At 38.7% G+C, this 23,413-nt stretch overlaps 1 pseudogene; it reads right to left on the reverse strand.

Moving 5' to 3' along the window:
- Nucleotides 1–3,155: 3,155 nt before the first annotated feature.
- LOC107782097 (organic cation/carnitine transporter 3-like) lies at nucleotides 3,156–5,395 on the reverse strand (annotated as a pseudogene).
- Between the last annotated feature and the right edge of the window lie 18,018 nt (nucleotides 5,396–23,413).

Here is a 23,413-nt window from a genome sequence, read left to right on the forward strand (position 1 = left end):
TTGTTTAAACATTGATCTCCTCTTTAGGAGCCCTAATTCTATTGTACTACTTACTGTTATATGAAGAGTTAAGGAGTTGTTAAATGCTTGTTATAACAGGGGCATAAAGACAAACTCCAAAGTGCATACTGTTACATGAAGAGGTTGATTAATCTTAATGGAATTATTAATGTCTGGAGTAACAGGGACATATTAACTAATTCCACCTATATGAATATTGAAGTGGTGCCGTTTCTAGCAAGATTTAAATGGTTGATCTTGTAAATATTTATGAATTCAGGATGAGCACATGGCCGTAAACGTGCTAAAGTGAATACTGGATTTTCTAAGCTACTAGATAATGCTGTGTGTGTGGTATTTTCGGTTTTGGTACAAGGAGTTGTGGTTCAAATCTTAAGATACCAATAACTTCGTCAAAACTTTAATATACTTACACTAAATGAAAGTTCAAATCTGTAAAAGATACTTTCAATTATTCACAAGTGTTATGAAGCGAAATAACAAACTAGTGGGGGATTGTAAGATAGTTTGTTATTGGCAAGTTGGAAGTGGGATTCTTCCCACAACGGAAGAAAGAAGTTCCGTGCCTGTCATGTGAAACACTCCCGGGACTGACCTTACTCGTACCGTGCCTGTTAGCCTCGGAACTGATCATTATGAAATAGCACATAACAGGCATGAGATTGTCTCAACATGCACGAGATTGTCTCAACATGCACGAGACTGACTCAACAGACACGAGATTGTCTCAACAGGCACGAGACTGACTCAACAGGCACGAGATTGTCTTAACATGCACGAGACTGACTCAACAGGCACGAGATTAACTCAACAGGCACGAGATCCTAGAGTTAATTATTTATTTGAATTTTAAATTCAAAATTCAAATAAATAGTCGTGTCTGTTTGTGAAACAAGACATCTTTTCTGAAAGGGTCTATTGGTTGCCTATAAATACACAAGAATTCCAACGAAGTGGAGATAGAAAATCACAAGTGTTATTGCAGGCTTTGTTGTATCCTGAGGAGAATCGTTTTGTATTTTCCCTAAATTAATATACAGGCAATAACTCTTTAAGGATAGTCGATTTTCACGTCTCAAAGCCAATTTTGTTTATTATTTTCTAACATTTAGTTCTCTTTTCTTTCTAGTGCTTGTGTGTTCCAGTTCTTTTCTTTGTTCTTTAGTTTCTGCTTTTTTTCTTTCATTTTGTAATTTTAAACTCCAGTTATTTTTTGCTTACTAAATTATTAATACTCTTGAATTCAAATTTTATTTTAAACAAGTTCCCTTCTAAACCTACCTGATACAGATAATGAACTATCAATATGCAAGCATATTCAGCATAAATTCTTATTATGAGTAGAACAACAACTTCAAAGGTATTATATTACAGAATACATATGTACATTTAAAGCAAACATAAACTGTTTCAATGTGTGCTGAGCACCAAAAATAAATACGTACTACATAAAAGGTAAAAGTTAGAAGGAGGAGGAGAAAAATGGCTAAGGTTATTTAAAAAGTGGGTACAAATTAAAAGTTTTTTAAAAAAATGAGTATATATTAAATGGGGGCGACCAAATAAGGCGCCCGTACAATTTTTACGAATAAAGTCGGGATTTTATAAACCTGTGAAACTATTTTAATATTGAACCTTAAACATACTTCTATAAGCCTTTCGAATCTAATCAAATCTTTAGAAAAAAGATTTTTATTATCTCATACTAGCATACTTCAGCCCTTTCACGAAATTTTCAACCATGGAAGTAATGAAAAAAAAGGTTATGTAGTTAGGACCATCTGTTTTATTCATTCGAATTTTACTTCTATAGAGATGAGAGGTTAAAAATGAAAGTGTTCGCAACACATATCGAAAGGGTACTAATTAAGCCGACCATTAATGACTAGTTAAAATAAAAGTGATCTGATCCCCTATTTAATCAGACCGCTATGAGAAAGATAAAAAGCAAACACACACATATATATAAAATCAATTGATACAAGTCTTATATGGTGTTTTAATACTTTTATTCATGGAGTGCTCATAAGCATATATTGTCGTTGACTTCTTTTTCTTTACCCTTTTTGAAACTTTGAATACCTTCATTGTCATTGGCAAGAAATTATTTTTAAAAAGGTAATCTTTTTCTTAAACTAGGATCATATGAATATTCACTATTTTAGTGGTTCAACCTTAGCTGTTGTAATCAAGCCTGTCTTTATCTTGTCATAATTAAGTTTCTTATTAGAACTTCTCTATTTTTAGCACTTTAATTTATATCGTAATAACTTCACCTTTAGAGGGGTGAGAAGGGTGTGGCAAGTAAGAGAAACTTATTGTCTTAAACAAACAATGTTAAGATACAAATAATTCGCAAATTTCTTTTTCTTTATTAATTCGTAATCATATGAAATAAATTCATATTTGCAAGAACTTGAAATTGTCACCTTCAATTATACAACACCCTATGCTACATATTGCATTTAGAATAGCAAATCCTCAAAGTGACATTTTCCTACTTAATTTTCCAATTAGAAAAAATGTAACCAAAGAAGCTGGCAAATCGGAAAACGCGTTTAATGTGTTGGTTAAGTAGATATTATCAAAAGCTAAATTTTTAACATCTTGATAGCTAACCGAGCATAAAGTTTAAGAAAGAAAGAGTTTCAGAACTTGTAGTCTTAGTTCTTAAATATGTCATGATATTTTTGTGACCATAAAATTATATCATTAATGATAAAATTAAATAAGAAGTTTAAGTTAGATTATTTCTAAGTATAAAAAGACCACATCATTCTTTTTAGAATAGACAAAAAGAAAAGTGTGTCATGGTGAAGACATAATAATCAAGTAATAAAAGCTTGGTCTCTCTAAAAGCTTTGAGCTTTAGATGAGATGGACGTAAGATAAAATAAAAAAATCAACATGATATTAAAGCAGACATAGATCTTAAATTCGAGTGAGATCGCCACCCATTATTAAAGAGAGTTTTCAAATGTTAATTTAGCAATAAAAAAGAATCAAGTTCGCACGTGAGGGAGACATAATGAGTGATTTTGCCACATATTCGAGATAGAATGAGCTTTTGCAGTCAGATATGAATACTTGTCAAAAAAATAAAAATAAAAGGAAAAACAGTTATTTAATAATGCTTAGGAAAAACGAGATAGTTCGCACGCGCTAAAATATGAAATCAATTCAACCCCTATTTGCACTTCTTTGAATTTTTCACGCTCAAATATAACACAACCTATGCTACAAATTCCACTTAACATAGCAAATCCTAGTAATGAACCTTTCCTACTAAGTTTCCCAATAAGGAAAAGAATCAAAATGGAAGATGGCAATTCAGATAATGCATTCAATGTAATGCTTAAGTAGAGATTGAAATTTAAACTTCCAACACCTAATGGCATACCATAGTAAGTCATACCAATACCAAATCCAACACATATCACTGTTACTAGTCGACGAAAAGACCAATTTCTTTCCACCAACATCCTGATAGCTGAATATAGATCGACTGTGTTGTTGTCGAGTACTTCTTGATTTTCAAATTCAATGAACGATCCGAAGAAACTCAAGGTTAAACTGCTTCTTGTTGTTGGAGGTGCAATGCTTTTCAAAGTTTGGACAAATCCCTCTTTGTTGCCTCTGATATAAAGCCATCTAGGAGATTCAGGCACTATAAAATAAACTAAAAATGAGTATAAAATTGTAGGCAAACAAGTCCAAAGGTAAAGAATTCTCCATGTAGAACCTCCGTTTATAAATGCCAAAGTTGGTAATGAAATAAATCCCATAGTGAAACAGAGAAAACCAATGATTCCAACTTGGCCTCGCCATTGTCTTCCCACGAGCTCTGTGGACAAGACAAGTGCGCAAGTGCCAATTGTAGCTCTTCCAAATCCAGAAAGAAACCTCAAGAATGAATACATCCAAATATTGGTGGAAAAAGCAGTGATTGATCCAGTAATGGACATGAGAAGACATGACAAAACCAACATGTTTTTTCGTCCAAGTGACGAGTCAGCTAAGGTGGAGAGAAGGAAACCTCCTGTAAGCAAAGACGGACCTAAGAGTTAGGAACAGCGGCGAAGCCAGAAAATTCAATAAAAGTGTTCAAATTTTGAATGAGCTATGCAAGGGTATTCAAAGTTTATTTTTTTTTAATCAATAACAAGTAATATTTTACCCTATATATACTATAATTTTTCGTCGAAAAGTGTAAGTCGACCACTCTTAGACATACATAGCTTCGCCCCTAGTTAGGAGTGAGTACACCATAATATATATGCAGAAATTCTTGAAGAGTAGTATACATATTACTCCATCTGTTTCATTTTATGTGAATATACTTGACTGAACATAGTATTTAAGAAAGAAAGTAGTTTGGAACTTATAGTTTAAATATATCATAATATTTATGTGGCTATAATATCATGTCACTAAGAGTAAATGGAAGCTCAAAGTTAAATTATTTCTAAACATAAAAATATACTCCTTCTCTTCCCAATTTATGCGGCAACATTACTAGTATTTGGTTCAAAAAGTTCTTTTTTGACCATTTTTTCTTATATATTTTGAATTATTAACTATTATGACTTATAAAACTCTACTTTTTATGAAGTTTTAAAATATATCAAATATCATTTCCAATTTACTTTTTACAAAATTTATATTCAAATTCATACCAAAATTAAGTATTTTAATTCTTGTACTCCGAACCTTGCTACATAAAGTGAAATAGATGTAGTATCATTCTTCTAAGACAAAATTCTTGTATAATAAAATGGAATAGATGGAGTATAGTCAAATTAAATTTCCGAAAAGTCCAATACTTCGAATTTATTAAATTTAAATCAAGGATCCATCTCATATCTATAACCGAAAAAGTAAAGTGGTTGAATAAAGTGAGATAGATGGAGTAAATTTTTGATTCATATATTGAAAGAACTCAGGATCTCGAATCCATCAAATTTAAATCATGAATTCGTCTCGTACCTATAAGACATCCCAGGAAGAAGGAAGAAGCAGGAAGGCCGGCGATGACCGAGCCACGACATTGTAAAGATCACTCTGAAACAACTGAAATATGTGCTGGTAAATCCCATGCCCATGCATCCTTTTCAAGATTACAAAAATTGTTGTCAATGGAAGAAGAAGAAGAATTGCAAGAAATACAATGCCAAGATGGTTGTGCATCAGTAAAAACACTAATAAATGTTTGTTGAGCATCAAAAAACCAAGCAAGAGAGACAAATATGGCTTGCAAAAATTGAGTCCAACCAAATTCACCTATGCAATTTTCTATTGTTTCATCAAGAGATGATCCTGATTTTCTCTTCAATTTTTTGTCATTACTTAGGAATGGTTCTGTTTTTTCAGCCATTTGATGAATGTATAATACATAGAATGTCTATATGTAATTATATATACAATTTTTTTTATTTGCAGTCCTACTACGAACTGAGTAGGAAATGACTAGGAGCTGATGTAACTCCGACAAAGGAAGAGATCAAACATTGAAGCGAGTTGGACTGGTTTGTTTATGTTTTTTTTTTTTTTTTTTGGGTTATGGCCAGTGTTTTAAAAGGCGTTTCTGGGGCGAGCCCTGGGGCGAGGCGTACCAAAAACGCCCCGGGGTGGGGTGGGGGTGGGGGAAGTTCCGTAAGGCGTACACCCAGAAGTTCGAGGCATACGCCCGGACGAGTTTTTTGGTTGAGGCGAGTTTTTTGAGACATCTTTCTAAAAAAGAATTAAAAACATTAAATTTAAAAGTAAACTTTTTAATATTGCTAAAAGCCCGAAATTAGAAGTCTTTCCCAATTCTTTCCGCTAGTCTACCTCTACCAAGAGCAAGGATTTATCATTTTTTTTTTGCAACATAAAACTTTATTCTTCTCCGTAAGTCAAATTCAACAGGTTTGTTCCTTCCTCCATGTAAAAATTTTATTATTTTGAACTCATTACTTTCCTCTCTTTTTATATTTCACTGTTAGTTTGTAAATATGTATGCAATTAGTTTTTTAAGTTCAGTGCTTCTCTTGCTCTCTTTCAAAATGTTATATGGGATTATATGTATGCGTGCTTTTATATGTATTGATTAGATTTATATATAATTTCACTTATTTATTCGGGATTTATAATTTCATTAGATAATATTGGATTTCCCTTATAAATAATTATTTGGGATTTATATGTAATTTCACTTATATAATTTCATTTTATTTGGGACTTCTATATATATATATATATATATATATATATATATATATATATATATATATATATATATATATATATATATATATATATATATATATATATATATATATATATATATATATATATATATATATATATATATATATATATATATATATATATATAATTTTACCTATTTAATAATATTTTTTATAATTATATTATTTTATAAAATATTAAATACCCATGGGGCTTACGCCCCGTGCCTCGGGGCTTACGCCCCGTGCCTCGGGGCTTACGCCCCGTGCCTCGGGGCTTACGCCCCGTGCCTCGGGGCTTACGCCCCGCTGAGGCATATGCAAAACGCCTTGCCTTACGCCCGCGCCTTTTAAAACACTGGTTATGGCTACACAAAAATTACTTTTTTTTTGGAATCAGTATTAAGCATGAAAATTTCAAATTTCACTTGTAATTGAATTTAAGAATTTTTCGAAAAATTTTAAAAAGTTTTTTTTTTTCAAAATTTTCACTGCAAATCAATTATAAAAATTCAAAAACAGTTCCAAATTGTATTCATATTAAAACGCAACGTTAATTTTTAAAAACCATTTTCATTTGAAAGTTTTTTTTTTTTACCTTTTTCCGGAATTTCTCAATTCTTATGTACAAAACGCCACTTATATTTCTACACTCGTTGGTTAAAATTAATTATCGAATCGAATCCTAAAATTTTGGTTTTGGCTTTCCAATTTCAGTAATTTGGTTAAGTTTTGGATTTAAGAACATTGGTATATAATTCAGTTTTTGGTTCGACTGTTCAATTTTCACAAAATATTACCGAATAAATTAAACACAAATAACCAATATACACACATGGTCAAGCATCTAGGAAGCCAAAAATACTTTAAAAAAAAAAACAAAATAAGCAATATTTTGGCAGCTTAGCCAAAGGGGTTTCTTAATATTTTTGAAATATTTCAATGATCATGTAGGCATATGAATTTTATTAAAATTAAATTCATAAAATAATTTGGATTTTATTGGTCCAAATAAATATTATGGGCTAATATAATGGAAAGATTATATATATAAATTCAATATATATAGATTATATAAGTCCAATATATATGGGTTAAATAAAGGGAATTTTTCATAAAGCACCATCTTTTTGGTCTAATTAGCCATTTATAGATACTCTTTGCTATATTACGTGTTATAGATACCTTTTATATTTTTATACAATGTATTTCATGTATTTAAGTTGTTGTATTCATTAATACAACAAAAAATATAGGCGTAAAATCTGGAATTCTAGCTAAGTTTGACATGTATTTAGCTGTATTCAAGCGACATTAACATTAAATACAGTAACGTATCTGCGCTAAAAACGGAAGGAAATAAAATCACATGATATTCTCCTAATTTAACTCAACGAACTAAAACGATCCCTCATTAATCTGTATTTGAAAGATACATAATAAAGATTATAGCTGAATAAAGAGAAATGCATATGAATAATACATTTGAATACAACAAAATACACCTTAATTCATTTGAATAAAACACTTGAATACAACAAAAATACAACTGAATACAGCTGAATAAACTCTTGAATGCAACAAAATACAACTAACTTCTGCTGAATAAAATAGTTGAATATAACTAACTACAACTGAATACAGTTGTATAAAACGCTTGAATACAACTAACTACTGCTGAATAAAATAGTTAAATACAACTGATTAAACCTGAATACAAGTGAATACAGCTGAAGAATACATTCGAATACAACTGAATACAAATAGGCGATTTGGGCGATCTAGAGAGAGAAACAGGCATATGGCTTCGCCGGCCGGCGGCCAGTCATTAATTCTGGCTGGTCAGCCCTGTAACACATCTACAAAAACCCTTTGTTGGGTTTAGGTTTTCAAGGGATGCATAAAGCATTGGAAGGCTTTCTCAAAATGGAACCCGTCGGACAGTGGCCTATCCTCTTTTCCCTTTCTGCTTCTGCAGCTATGACATCTACAGTAAGTCGTAGATTTACAAACAAACTTCTTAAAAATCCTTCTTTTTTTTCTTCTCCACTTTCATTCCTCAGCCTTGTTATGACTTATTTAAGGTTTTCTGATGATAACGTTGGTGACACGGAGCAGAAAATTGAGAATTTGGGTGAGAGAAGAGTTAAGAAACTAGGGTTTGTGGGAGAAGAGAGTCTGGTTGTATGCAAACAGAGAGAGAATGTATTGGGGTTTGCAGATACGCGATAATTATGTGAGAGAAAATACGAAAAGGGAGAGAGAAAAATAATATTTAGCATATATGGTGCCTTAATTGTAGGATGTAACTATATTTAGATTTTTTGCTATAAAGGATAAAAGGTATTTATAGGATGTAATATTTTAAAATGGTATTTATTTAAAATAAATAGGGTACTAAGGTTTTCTATAGGGTGTAAAAATTCCTTAAATAAATAAGTCTTAATCCATTAGGCTACCCATTTTATTGGGCTACGAGTGATGAGCCCACTTTGTTAAGCCCAAGATGCCATCTTCCTAGAGGCCCAGTTTGGTACCACGTGTCAAATGACGTGGCACACCAAGTCAAACTAAAGAGCCAATATGTTCGTGCCACGTGTCAAAATGACAAGGCATGCAAAGCCAAATTAAAGGCCAATGAAATCGCGCCACGTGTGCAAGTGACATGTTCTGGCCAATCAAATGCGGCCTTGTCACACTTCAATTTGATTGCTCGAAAAGAGTTTGTTCTTACCATAAATTTTCCCTCCCAAACTATAAATAGAGGTCTTCATAACCCAGAAAAGACACCAGAATTTATAACAAGAAGCAAGAAAGAGCTCGTGGATCAAACGCTGCGAATTCCTCCACAAATTTCAAGCTTCAAGGAATTAAGTTCAAGCTCAAGAACGAAGAACAAATCAAGTTCAAGCTCAAGAACGAAGAACAAATCAAGGTCAAGTTCAAGCAATCAAGCTCAAGCTCAAGAACAAGATCATCGTTCGTGGCAACAACTACATATCTAAGATCAAGCTCAAAGGCCTTTGAATTTATATTGAAAAAGTAGAATTAGAGGAATCATAGAGATTGTAACACTCATATTATTTGAAATCAAATACTCTGATTGTCACAATATTTTTCGGTATTGATTTTATTTTCTTGACTCAAATCTATTGTCTACATATGATATTGTTTGACCAAAAAGTGTTGAGCTTTTTGTTAAACCAATTAATGATGAAATGGAAGGCAAATCTTAACCAAAGATAATTAACTCTAGATCAAAGCATGTTGAATACAAGAATCGAATATAGCCGAGTTTATATATCTCTTCTTAAGATTATTGAAAGATATCAAACATAAATGGCAAGCTTACATCTTTGATATATTATTCTGCAATGTAAGATTAAGGAAGGAAAGAAAGGAACGCCATTGATAACTATGAGATCTATCTTTATTGACTCAGCAATGACGATTACAAGGATTTGCAACCAAAATCTAGGCTTTTGCTTTGCTGTTGGAGGTCTCCTCCTGTTCTTCTATCCCACTCTCTCCTCTGAGAGTCAGTCCCCTTTTCTTGTCATCTTACCTTCTATATATTACAAATGTTCCCCTTTGTCCAACGGTCCTTAGCCAAAATACCCTCTCTTGATTATACTTTTCATTGTTCCCCTCAAGCATTACGACATATGTTTTGCCGTACAAGCTTTCTGATAGCTCGATCTAGGCAGTGGCCGAGATACTCATCGTTATTATGCCTTGTGGATAAGACCACGACTCAGTCGACCCTTTACCATTCCTTTTAGCGCTAATCCACGTGTGGTCAGATTTTGACCCATACAATTAGTCCCTCCGCCCGTTGGGGTTGCCTCTTGGCAAGCTCGGTGGGCGGAATCTGTTGATTCAAATATTGGGAGAAATATGAACGCCTTATACTATGAGCGAGATCCTCATGGTGAGGTAGCAACGTGACACTTCAAGAGTTGCATCGGACCGTTACGTCAGTTTAGAATTGGATAATCACGTCAAATCGGGATGTCATAAATGCTTCCCATGCATCATTATGAAGCACGTTTCCCAGGCATCGTGTCGTTTCTCGTGCCCTTTCCATTTTCTAACTGGCGGCTCTTGGTTTTCCCGCTCAGGGCATTTATATCCTTATGAATAGAGGGGGAGCCTCTCATTTGAATGTGGTGCATTATTTAAGAAAGAGCTTTGCAAACTTTCTCCCCCTTCTCTAGTCTCTCATACTTCTGCTTCTGCTAGAATTCACTGTGACTATTGTCTTTTTTCCTTCATCATTTTCGTTTCTTTCGATCAAAGAAAACAAATGGATAATGCTTTCTCCTATTCTAATAAAGCTGTTGGTGCTCCGGTACCGGAAGATGACATATCCCTACTCGAAGAGGGAGTGGATGTAGTGGAAGATGAGGGGTTTCCCAGCGGTGGATGAGGTGGTTTCCCGCCCAGAAAAGACGAGGACTAATTTTAACAGCCCTGTCGGAGATGAACCGATGCCTGTTCCTTCCACTATGGATGTTGAGGCAATTATAGCACTCAAAGCCAAGTGGGGAATCCTCGATCACATCAAAATGGCGTCGGTGGGTCAGGACATAGTGCATTTACACTGCCCGGGCTACTACACGTTTTATGCGTATCCCATTGTTATTGGGTACACGCTTCCCCTTCCTTTCCTTATGGTGGATTTCTGCCACTTCTATGAAGTGTGCCCGGCTCAACTCTCTCTGTATGCGTACAAGCTCTTCCTCATGCTCATCAAGTATGCGAAGTTGGCTGACCGAGGAATTTCTCTGGGGCACATGATCCACCTCTTCGCCCCCTATTTTCTTCGGGGTACGATGATTTATATACGTCATCGAGGAACCAAGAGTTTGGTGGTGAAGATGAACGATAAGGCCAATCGTGCTTTTGGGAGAGCTACTTCTATGTTTAAACAGAGCACATTGTGTCGAACCCAACAGGGTTTCCTGAGATGTGGAATTTCGCTCATAAGTTTTCCTGTTTACTTTATGCAATTTTTTTAAGACGGTAGTCGGCCATCTTCCTTTAATGACTTCACTGAGGATTTGTTTTTGCTTTGGTAGCCAAGGGACTAACTTCCCCGCTAGTTGCCGATATGCGCGAGTGGGTGAGCATATTTCTCCCCCACACGATGGGGATTCGTGAGTGGGCGCCTTTCCATGAGAAGTTTGGGCGCAAGCCTCTTACTGGAGAGTTGTCTCGTTGTGGTTTTGCTTTGTTCTCCACTTCATAATTTCTTTAACCTTGTCGTTATATGAATAAATCCCTCCTTATTGACAGGCCGGAGAGGAGTGAGAAGGACGAGGGCTCCTCTGCTCGCATTCCATCAACCGATGCCCTCCGTCCGGCCCACACCAAGACTTATTGCAGGTGAGGGCATGGAGAGCCTGGTTGATCATCAGACCGCGCCCGCGGTCGAAGCGATACGCTTGGAGGTTGTTTCTCAACCGAAGACTCCGGTCCCCGCAATCCATTCAACGGGCGAATCTTCTCGCATCGGTAATGGAAAGGCCCCGTCGAAGAGAGGAAAGGTAGTGTTGGAAGGGGCTTCTATAGCCGAAACGCCATAGAGGGGCGACCTTGTTTCGACTGTACCTGAAACCAGCGGTGGGGCTAGCTAGGAGATGGAGGCGACGCCCATTGCGAGTGTTCAAGAGGCTAATGTAGCAGAGGGATAGAGTCACGAGGCCACCGTAGTTGTCCCGAGCAGACCATCGTCATCCCGGTAGAATCACGCCCCTTCTTCGGCCGATGAGAAGGGGAAAGACGTCATGGTTGAGGATTATGAATCCAAATCCGACATTGACCCCGAGGACATGAGGATGTTTGAGGAGGGCTTCACAGGGACTGAGGTAAGGGCAGAAGGCCCCTCCCGCATACTCGAAATTCTATAGGATTTTAACCTGTTGCAGGACACGGTGGATTTGGTGCTACAATTTGATCTTCTTTACTCTGCCACTGAAAGCGGATCACTTCGGGAGGTCAGCGATTCAGAGTTGTCACACGGTATGACCGCGATAGGCCTAAGGGTGAGTTCCTTTTGTTTCCTTTATTTTATGCTCTTTGTCTTTACTGACTCTTTCTCCCTTATCTTTTTTTTTATTAGACTTACATGCTGGAGATTGAGAGAGCTCATAAGGGTGAGATGTGGGCCGAGATTTTTCTGAAAAAGACCAAGAAATATCGGCGATATCATAACAGGTGCATGAGATGCACAAGTAGCTTAAAACAGCCGCTAACACCCAGTCCACTAGGGAGGAGTTGGAGAAAAGAGATAAGGACCTGATGCAGTCTATCCGTAAATGTAGTGAGTTTGAGGAGCTACTTCACGCCAATGACGAGGAACTCAAGGTGGGCAACGAGATTTCAACGAAGTGTGAGGACCTTCAAGCGAAGGTGTTATATTTATGAGCTGAGCTTGAGAAAAATGTTGCTAAAGTTGACGTTCTCAGTGCAGAATGGGTGGAGAAGGTGGCCGAGCTGGAAAAGAAAGTGGTCCAATTAGAGAGAGCCGAGGATGCTCGAGTGTCGGCTTTGGCGAGGGCAGCAATGCTAGAAGATACTATATGTGTCCTCAAGTCCGAGAAGGAATCTGAGAGGGCGACGACCACGATGAGGGAGGCGCGGCTCGAGGAGCGTATTGGTGAAATTGACTAGGAAGCATCGAGCCTAGGAGATAGGGTCGCGACTCTTGAGGCTGGGAAGGCGCAACTGCTGGCTCAGGCTGAATCTGCCTCTACCACTATCCCCCGCCGCTTGTACGAGCTATGGTTCCATGCCGAGACCCAATGAGATATATACAAGGGTTTGTGGGACGCGGAGAATGATCCTAAGGCTGCCTTTGAAGATGCTCGGGCGAAGGCACACAAGGCTCGTACTGCCTGCTGTTACGACCCTGTGACATCGAAGGCTGGTGATGACGTTGATATTGAGGATGGGCTTCTTCTTCTTCTGATGATGCTGGGGAGAACGGTGGTGGAGATGGTGCCGAGTGAAACTTTGTTGCAGCTCTTGTACTAAGTTTTTTTTTGTTCTTTCTGTTATTTGTTTTCATTCGTTTTTAGGGCCCGTTTTGGCCTTTTTGTAAGGCTGTTTCGCACGTACATTTGAATAAAATAGTTGCTTCTCCTGTGTTTGTGTATTTTTTGATTTTCTTTCTCCCTCTCTCCTGTTTTTTTTTCTTTCTTGGGGAGAAGATCTTCGGATTTCTCCGTGATGAGTCCCTGATCTTTAGATTGGGAATTGGAATGATGGCGGATCTAGTTTGCTTGATCCGAATGAGGTAGGACCTCGTTGCGTGAATTCGAATGAAGTCACTTTGGATCTATAAGTTCGGGCGAGGTTGACTTCTGACTTGCCAACTTGGGCGGAATAAACCTTAATTCATATACTCAAACGAGGTCGAATTTAGACTTGCCAGTTTGGGCGAGGTCAGTTTTGACATGTATACTCGAGTGGGATCAAATTTAGACTTACCCATTTGGGTGAAGTCAATTTTTCCATATATATTCGAGCGAGGTCGAACTTGGCGTTACCGACTTAGGCAAAGTCAATTTTTGACTTATATATTCGAACGAGGTCGAAATCGGAGTTGCCGACTTGGACGAAGTCAATTTTGAATCATATATTCGAACGAGGTCGAACCCAGAGTTTCCATCTTGGACGAAGTTAATTTTGACTCATATATTCGAATGAGGTCGAACTCGGAATTGCCGACTTGGGCGAAGTCAATTTTGACTCATATATTTAAATGAGGTCGAACTCAAAGTTGCCGACTTGGGCGAAGTCAAAATTATTTTTGGCGAGTTCGACGATTGCGGGGGGCAAGCTCGTGTAAGATCGAACTTTGGCTCGTTATGAGTTCGATAGGGTCAAACTTTGATTTGTTGATTCGGGTGGACGAATTTTTACTTCCACTAGGCGATAGTCGATGACCGTAAGGGTGTGAGTTTGATCTAGATCGAGTCGTATCCCATCTGGCAATGGTCGATGGCCGTAAGGGTGTTAATTCGAGCGAGGTCGAATCGTAACCTATTTGGCGATGGCCGATGGCCATAAGGGTGTTAACCCGAGCGAGGTCAAAATGTAACCCATTTGACGATGTGCGGGTTTGGAGGGATGATGAGATTTTTCCGTTGTATTACTTTTATTGGAGATCATTACTCGTTACCACATTGTTTGTGCTTGCATCCGGGTGAGTCCAGGTTTGCTTAATTTGCTTTCATTGGAGAGTACCGGGCATCGTTGCATAGTTTGCATGTGTCAGTGGAGTCCCGGTTTATCTTGTCCCTTCATTATTCGACCTGGGGTGGCTGTTGGCGAGATAGGCGACGTATCGTTCCGGTTACTGGGCACAGCGCTTTCGAGCCCATGCTTTGCCGGTTGGAGAGACTGTATGTTTTATGGACTCGTTTCTCAGTCCCCAGTTCCGGGGATTATTTCTTAATAATGTCGGCATGTTCTGAGCCATTTCTGTTATTTGTAATACGGTACGACATAGAAGGCTTTGCTCGGTCATTGCTTGCGAGATGGTATGGTACGGGACATTTTCATGGCGTGTTTGGTGGCGTTCATTCCTTGTTTGCGTACCTGTGAGAATGCTCGTGTTCCTGTTCTAAGACAAAAGAGAGTATGATAAGTTAAATCCAAATGAAATTTCCCGTTACCTTGACCTGGAAAGTTTGCGAATGGGGGAAAGGCACTGTAGGGTCACTTGCTTCGCCTCGTGCTTGAACGACGGTTCCAGATTTGGCGGCCGTGTTTGACTTCGTCGTTAGTCGCACCTAGGCTTATCGTGGGCTGGACTTACTTTGCCCGTTAGGATCTCGAGTCCGAGTCCCAATCCGATATGTGCAAACAACAAGGGAAACATGTTATTCTAGTTCATAAATTACACATTGCGTGTGGGTACAAAAATAAGGTAGGATACGCTCGTTATTTTAGAGAATCTTTCAGTAGGCTATTGTCCCTTCCTAAGGGGTGGGAGTATAGGTCGGTATATATAGTAAATACTTTAAATAGGATTGTGGTCATGCTAAGTGCTTCGTGACTGTGATCCTACTTTGAACATGTACATAACGTGCCAAACCCTTCGCTACAGATAAGGTGTGAGTTTTGCATAGATGTCGGACATGATTTTGATTTCATGTGGAGATATGACCCAGATTGGTTTGGTTATATCAAAAACTTATCTACCATTTTTTTGAGTTGGTGTTCACACCGAGATGGTGAGGCTATGACAGCCGGGAAGTGATACTTTGGCTAGTTTTAGATCTAAAGGAAACTAAAGTTTTTACTAAGAAATTCCCACAGACGGTGCCAAATTGTTTGACCAAAAAGTGTTGAGCTTTTTGTTAAACCAATAATGATAAAATGGAGGGCAAATCTTAACCAAAGATAATTAACTTTAGATCAAAGCATGTTAAATACAGGAATCGAATATAGTCGAGTTTATATAACTCTTCTTAAGATTATTGAAAGATATCAAACATAAATGACAAGCTTACATCTTTGATATATTGTTCCATAATGTAAGAGCAAGGAAGCAAAGGAAGGAACGCTATTGATAACTATGAGATCTACCTTTATTGACTCAGCAATGACGATTACAAGGATTTGCAACCAAAATCTAGGCTTTTGCTTTGCTGTTGGAGGTCTCCTCCTGTTCTTCTATCCCACTCTCTCCTCTGAGAGTCAGTCCCCTTTTCTTGTCATCTTACCTTCTATATATTACAAATGTTCCCCTTTGTCCAACGGTCCTTAGCCAAAATACCCTCTCTTGATTATACTTTTCATTGTTCCCCTCAAGCATTACGACATATGTTTTGCCGTACAAGCTTTCTGATAGCTCGATCTAGGCAGTGGCCGAGATACTCATCGTTATTACGCCTTGTGGGTACGGCCATGGCTCAGTCGACCATTTACCATCCTTTAATTGCTAATCCACGTGTGATTAGATTTTGACCCATACAAATATGATTTAACAACCTCATGTATAAGGGGGTTGTCCGTGTTGGAGAGGTGAGGGTAGTTTTGTTGATACATTATCTTGAGAATTTCTTTTTATTTTTCTTAATTTCAAAGGGATTTGGCCTCAAGCTCGGGGGAAAAATATGTATCCTGCCTTTGGTCCTTGTAAACAGCTTGATGCACTATTTCCCTTCAAGTCTTTTAGGGAAATATGGGAAAAGAAAAGGAAGAAAAATTTATGGATCGACCTGTTATCTTCACCTCATAAGAACTATGAGATTACCCTAAAGACTAAATCATGTTTCATTCAAATAAATAATCGTCCAAAATCTAAATTAGAGAAATATGGCTATATCCCCTACCAATTAAATTTCCTAGAGCGTTATCGACATATGAATGTGGCTTACCTGGTCAAGCTTCTAGAATTAACTTATTTCAGAAGTACTTTTGGAAGAAATAATTTGTGTTTGGTTAATAAATTTTTAAAACGTTTTTAAGTAGCGATTAATTTGATCAAGCTTTTAAAAAGTGCTTCTAAGTGTATTTTTCTCAAAGTGCTTTTCAAAAAGTGCTTTTGGGGAGAAACTACTTTTTTCTGCTTCTCCAAAACTGCTTCTACTTCTACTCAAACACCCTTTCTTTTTCTTTCTAAAAGTTTGGCCAAACACTTTAACTTTGAATTTTTTTTTTAAAAAAGTATTTTTTGCTTTTGAGAAGCTTGGCCAAACAGGCTATTAATCAGATTACTATCTTGACTTGTACCTACGCAGAACTTAACTTTTGATGTATTTGCTTTCACTTACTATTTATTCAGCCAAACACTTGTTCCATATTCTATTTATTTTTCTCATTTTGTATGTTTTTTCGGACAAGCCCAAAACTTTCTTCTTAGTAACTCTTTCATAAACTACGTTGTATCATTGTATGGAGGTCTTTACCTAATAATGTAGATATATACATGTGATTATCAAAGTGTTCAAGCGAAAGATGCCTCACCACCTCCTTCGATCTAAGCTAAACGACCTATGGAAGCCACCCGAACAGTTAATCTTGATTGATCTAGGGTGGGACTTCTACATAGTTAAATTTAGTTTAGAAGAAAGCATGGTTAAGGCTCTACACCTAGGACTTTAGTTCATTTCTGGAAACTTCCTATCCGTACGTATATGGGAACCAAAGTTTGTTCCTCAAGAAGCCACTCTTACTTCTACTATCATTTGGATCTGGTTACCTCAATTACCAACAAAGTTCTATGGACAGGATATCTTGGAGAAAGTTGGGTGGAAGCCGGGCAAACTCCTCAAGATAGACCAATGTACATCCTCTACCCTAAGGGGAAGATATGCCCGTATTTGTATCCAAGTTCCGCTGGAAATCCCAGTAGAAACATCAGTAATAATAGGAGACCACAAGCAGGCTGTGATCTATGAAGGAGAGGGGACTCTATGCATCATTTGTGGCAGAATAGGACACACTGCACAAATTTGCAACTATAGGGCACCACCACTCACAACAACCCACGAACCACAAGATGATCATCAAAGGAAAACAGTCATTTCGGAGGAAAGTAAATGGAAAACTATCACCTTCCCAAGAATACGTAAGCAGGTACAAGCAAAAACAATAAACAAAAATGAAGGTAAAATGAACAAACCACAACATGCTTCATAGACGGAAGAGATACATGTAAATATGTTCGATGCCAATTCAGGTAAATTTCTCCAAACTCAAAATCTTCGTTATAATTCAAAAAAAATATTCACCACCCAAAAAATCCAAAAAAGGCCAAATGGCCCAAACAAAAACTTCACTAACACACAAGATCTGCTCAAACACGGTTAGAAACCAAGTCCACGGAAGCTGCCCAATACAATTGCCAAACGAAAAGTGGGGCCAACAATTGACGACCCCACTAACCTCAGTCATGAGCCCAGCTTTCAAGGGGCCTCTACCCCAACTCCCAAGACCACAATCACCACGACTCATGAAACACCCAATGGGGCCGATCCCTTTTCCCCAAACGGGCACTCCACCAAGGGCACCACTGACAGCCCAATCCCCCACCTAAACACCCAAACCAACGCTTTCCCTACCAAATCTCCTGAAATGACCTGTAATGGAGAAATACCAACAGTTACCAACAACAATCGAGTTCCCTATCTGGTACCCCCCATTTCCAGATGAAAAGACTACAACCGTCCCTCCATTAGATCCCCAATTAATGAACACCCCAGCCCTAGTTTCGATGCCCAGAAACCCTTCCACTGTCCAAGATGTGACACCAAAGGGTTTACTGATGGGACGATAGTCCCTTAAATTCACCCCCTTTGTTACCCAAAGTAGTAAGACAAAAAAAACAAAAATGGCAAAAGAAACACTACCGACCATCATCACCATCGTACCACCACCACCGGACCAATAACCGGCCTCCTAGTTGGAGGTTGCCTTACAAGGGCAGGGACTCTCCTACGATTTCACCCTGGCCAATCAGAGGGTGACACTGATAGTGCGAGGGTGACGGTGGAAGCACTGAACAAGGAACTGGCAGCCTTTGGACCTCTCCTATGGAAATCGATGGTCAACAACGATAACAACTCCCCGTTAATGGACCCTCAAACCCTCAACAACCATATTCTATAGAGCTTCCAATCCTTACCATTCTTCCCAAATCTGATGAAAGAGGACCCAGCATCAGAGCCGGTCTTCATCACGATCGATCAGCCAATCCAAAACAACCCATTATCTTCTGCTCCAAAAGGGAAAAGCAACTCACCACCCCTTCAGAATATCCAGAAAGGAATCTCCAAAGTTTGGAGATACTTAAGAAGAAGAATGCCTCAGAAGAACCAGAAATGCCTTATGCCACACCAAGGACAAGCTCACTTCTCCTGGACTCAGTGAGATCGATAGAGTTCGCATGGAAGCAAGTGAGATAGTAGTGGTGCTATGCCTCAAAACAATAAACAAGTGTGGAATGAGCCTAGTCTCAGGCCAAACACATGGTCTGTTGAAACCCCTTCTAAACCTAACTCCAATTTTGAGTCTAAAGAGGAACTCCCCCCACTCCAAATGTTGGGTCTACAAGGACCAAAGAGCCCTCACGAGGGAACTCACCAATCACCCACATCTCTAATGATGAACTACATCATATGCAATGTTAGGGGTGGAAACAACGCCGAGTTCAAACGTCACTGTTTAGAAATGGCGAAAATGCACAAGCCTGCCATGCTTGTATTGCTTGAAACAAAAATGGCAGACCACCAACCCTTAGCCCATAAACTCCAGTTCGATATGATCATCCAGTCTCCAACAGTAGGCCCATCTGGGGGTATCGTGTTTTTGTGGAAAGAAGAGTTCGTGACTGTTGAAGAAGCGGCAACTACCCCCAAGGTATCCATGCAATGGTAAAGGTAAGTCCAGACTACCCTCCATGGCTCTTTTCTGCTATTTATGCTAGCAATCTCTTAGTAAATAGGAAGCTCCTATGGGAGCAACTAATTACAATATCAAAAAGCATAAAAATAAATTGGTTTATAGGAGGAGATTTCAACGAAATCTTAAAGGCCAGGGGCAAATTTTGGGGTAACCCTATAAACATGAGCCGCATCAACCTGTTTTGGAACTGCATAAATAAGTGTAACATAATAGACCTAGGCTATAAAGGAAGTAAATACACTTGGACTAATAAAAGGTACAGTAACAAAACCTCTCTAATTCTGGAAAGAATAGATAGGTGCTTCGCTAATGAAGGTTGGATTGAGTAGTACTCTGAAGCTACTGTACTTCACCTCCCTAGGACCCACTCAAACCACTAACCTTTGCAAATTAACCTGGTAGGGCCTCCAAACAATAAACCATCAAGGCCCTTCAAGTTTGAATCAATGTGGGCTAGCCACCCTTCCTTCCCCAACATCATCAATAGGGCCTTCTCTGACCAATCCACCCTTCTTCAATCTACTAAAAGTTTCAAGACTCTGGTAACCACGTGGAACCAGGAGGTCTTTGGAAACATCTTCCATCAAAAGAAGAGACTCTTGGCTAGAATCTCTGGAATCCAAAAGTCTCCTAGCTACCAATTCAGTAGTTACCTGTTAAACCTTGAAACAGAGCTAAATGTTGAACTCAACCTAATCCTCAAAAGTGAAGGAGACTTTTGGAAACTTAAGTCTAGGATCAACTGTCTAAATGAGGGTGATGCTAGCACTAGATTCTTTCATACATCCACCCTCAATAGAAGAAGGAGGAATAGAATCCTCTCCCTTAAAGAAGAGAATAAAAATTGGCTTCATGACCAAAAGGACATCCATTCAGCTATTGTGGGCTTCTTTACTGATCTATACACAACTTCACACACTGAATCCCCTTGAAAACCACTGATCACTCCACCATGGAACCCATTCTGTCCCAAAGCCAAAGAGTTTTTATGGACAAACCCCTTCAAGTGAGTGAGATTAAAAGGGCAGTCTTCTCTAATAAACCCTTCAAATCTCCTGGCCCAGATGGCCTTCACCCCTTCTTCTGCCAAAAGTATTGGGATATAGTTGCATCTGATTAAGTGGGAGGTAGTCATTAAGACCAAGGCCGAGGGAGGGCTAGGGCTCCAAAAGGCTAATATCAAGAATAAAACTTCTCTCACAAATCTGGCATTAAGAGCTTATAAGAATACCAATAGTCTATGGGCTAGAGTACTCATTCACAAACATTGCAACATGTCTAGACTAGTTAATGCATTTAGACACCATAAACACCCAAAATCCCCAACCTGGAAGAGCATTCTAAAGGGCTGGGAGATATGCAACAAAGCAAGCAGATGGGTAGTCAACACAGGGAATAGGGTCAGTTTCTTGAATGACACTTGGATCCCTAATCAGCCAACAATCAGGAAAATGATAGAAGGCCCTTTAACACAAAATGACCTTCAAGCCAAGGTTAACTCAATTCATAACCTAGGCAATTGGGATACCTCAACCTTGTCCATTAACATCCTCTTAAGTATTCTGAACCTATTGAACTCTGTATTCATTCCCAATGCTACAACCAAGGATGATAATCTTTTATGGGATTTGACTCCTAATGGCCAGTTCTCAAATAGCTCTGCTTACTCATTCTTAAGCAGGACTACAACCAGTCTCCCTTCTAGGGAAGAAGCACCCTTCAAATGGATCTGGAAGCTTCAAGCCCCCAACAAAATCAAATACTTCATCTGGATCCTAATCCATAAAAGACTCCCAACTAGGAGCTTCCTCCACTCTATTGGAATCAACTGTGTCCCTCAATGCCACTACTGTAATAATGACCAAGAAGACATTGCCCATATTTTCTTTCAATGTCCCAATACTGTCCATTTTTGGAATGACATCCTATCCAAAGCCATAGGAAATAGTTCAAATCACCTAGTCTTCAATAGCCACCTGTGGCAATCAATATGGAGCTCTCTCAAAACTGTCCCTTACAACAACTGCATCTGTTGGGACAACCTCATTCCCTTTTATCTGTGGCACATCTGGCTAACAAGAAACAATAATTTTTTTAATAATAAGAAAGAACATATTAATGCCAATAACATAATCTCAAAGCAACAGAGTACCTTATGCTTACAAAGAATGACTCAACAAAGGTAACTCACCAGATCATGCTAAAATGGGAACCGCCATCCAGATGTTCCTACAAATTGAATACAGATGGAGCAGCAAAGGGGAACCCAGGAATAGGAGGTTCAAGGGGAATATTCAGAAACCACAATGGAGACTGGATATTGGGCTACATGGACAATATACCCCAAACAACAAATACAATGGCAGAAGTTCAGACCCTCATTCGGGGTCTACAACTAGCAGAGCAAAACAATCTAGTTCCACTGGGAATAATGTGTAACATAAGTTTGTTTCAGAAATTTCTTATGTTACAATGGCTGTTGAAGTCACTATTTATAGCTAAACCTAAGGAACAAGGTTCTAGGATCAAGCTACTCTTAAATGACAATAATGGGGGTCATTGATGAATATGTAACGACAGGCCATTAATGCCAAAATTCTCTATAACGGGCGTGTATTCAATACTAAGGAATATTCTTCATTGAATGTCATCTGGTGGCAAGTATTCATTTCCCTCGTTAACAATGTTCCCTTCGAGGTCTACCCGATGTCAACCGAAATTGTTGCTGTAACGACCTAACTGGTCGTTTTGCTTTCTAGAATCCCGTTCCCTTAAATAAGACTTTCCGTACTTGCTTTAACTGATTTATGACTCGCAGGGATTGTTGGTTTGGAATTAGGAAGAGTTTGGGTTGAAATAGGAACACTTGGTTCCTTAAGGTTGGCTTAAAAAGCTAAGTTTGACATCGGTCAATATTTTGAGGAAATGACCTCGGAATTGGGATTTGAAGGTTCCAACAGGTTCGTATGATGATTTCAAACTTGGGCGTATGTCCGGATCGGGTTTTGGATGAACCGGGAGCGTTTTGGCACATAATAGTGGAAGTTGATTCCTTAAGGATTTTTAAAGTTCTTTAAATTTGGTTTGGAGCGGGTTTATGTGATATCGAGGTCCGAACGAAATTCCGAGACCATGAATAGTTTCGTAATGTCATTTAAGATTTAAACGCAAAATTTGGTGTCAATCCGAGTATATAAGTGTATTTCGTCATTGGAAGTAAATTGAAGAACTTAAAGTTCATAAGTTTGAATCAATTGGTTTTAGGGTGTGATTCCTAGTTCTAATTTTGTTTTCGGCGTTCCGAGGGTTTGAGCGAGTACGTTTTATCATTTCAAAATTTGTCGGTATGTTCGGGCGGGGCCCCGGGGGCCCCAAGCGTCAATCGGACGAGGCTCGAGTTAAGTTGAAAAATTGGAGGAGGAGCTGAAGCTCCAGCTGCTGTCATAACTGTACCTACGGTTGGCCATCCGCAGATGCGAGCCCGCAGGTGCGGGAAACGACTCGTAGATGCGGCCAAGGGTGAAAAGCCCAGAAACCACAGATGCGGCCCCTCCTCCGCAGAAGCGCAACCGCAGATGCGGTGGGCTTTCCGCAGAGGCGACCCCAGTTGGCCCAGCCCCATTCTGCAGAAGCGGACACTTGCCCGCAGAAGCGAGATCGCATATGCGGTTCCCTCACCGCAGATGCGGACATCACTGAAGGTAGTGGCCTTTATTTAATATGGGAGTTGTGTTATTTTTGAC

The sequence above is a fragment of the Nicotiana tabacum genome, chromosome 7 (genome assembly GCF_000715075.1).
Source record: "Nicotiana tabacum cultivar K326 chromosome 7, ASM71507v2, whole genome shotgun sequence".
Taxonomy (NCBI): domain Eukaryota; kingdom Viridiplantae; phylum Streptophyta; class Magnoliopsida; order Solanales; family Solanaceae; genus Nicotiana; species Nicotiana tabacum.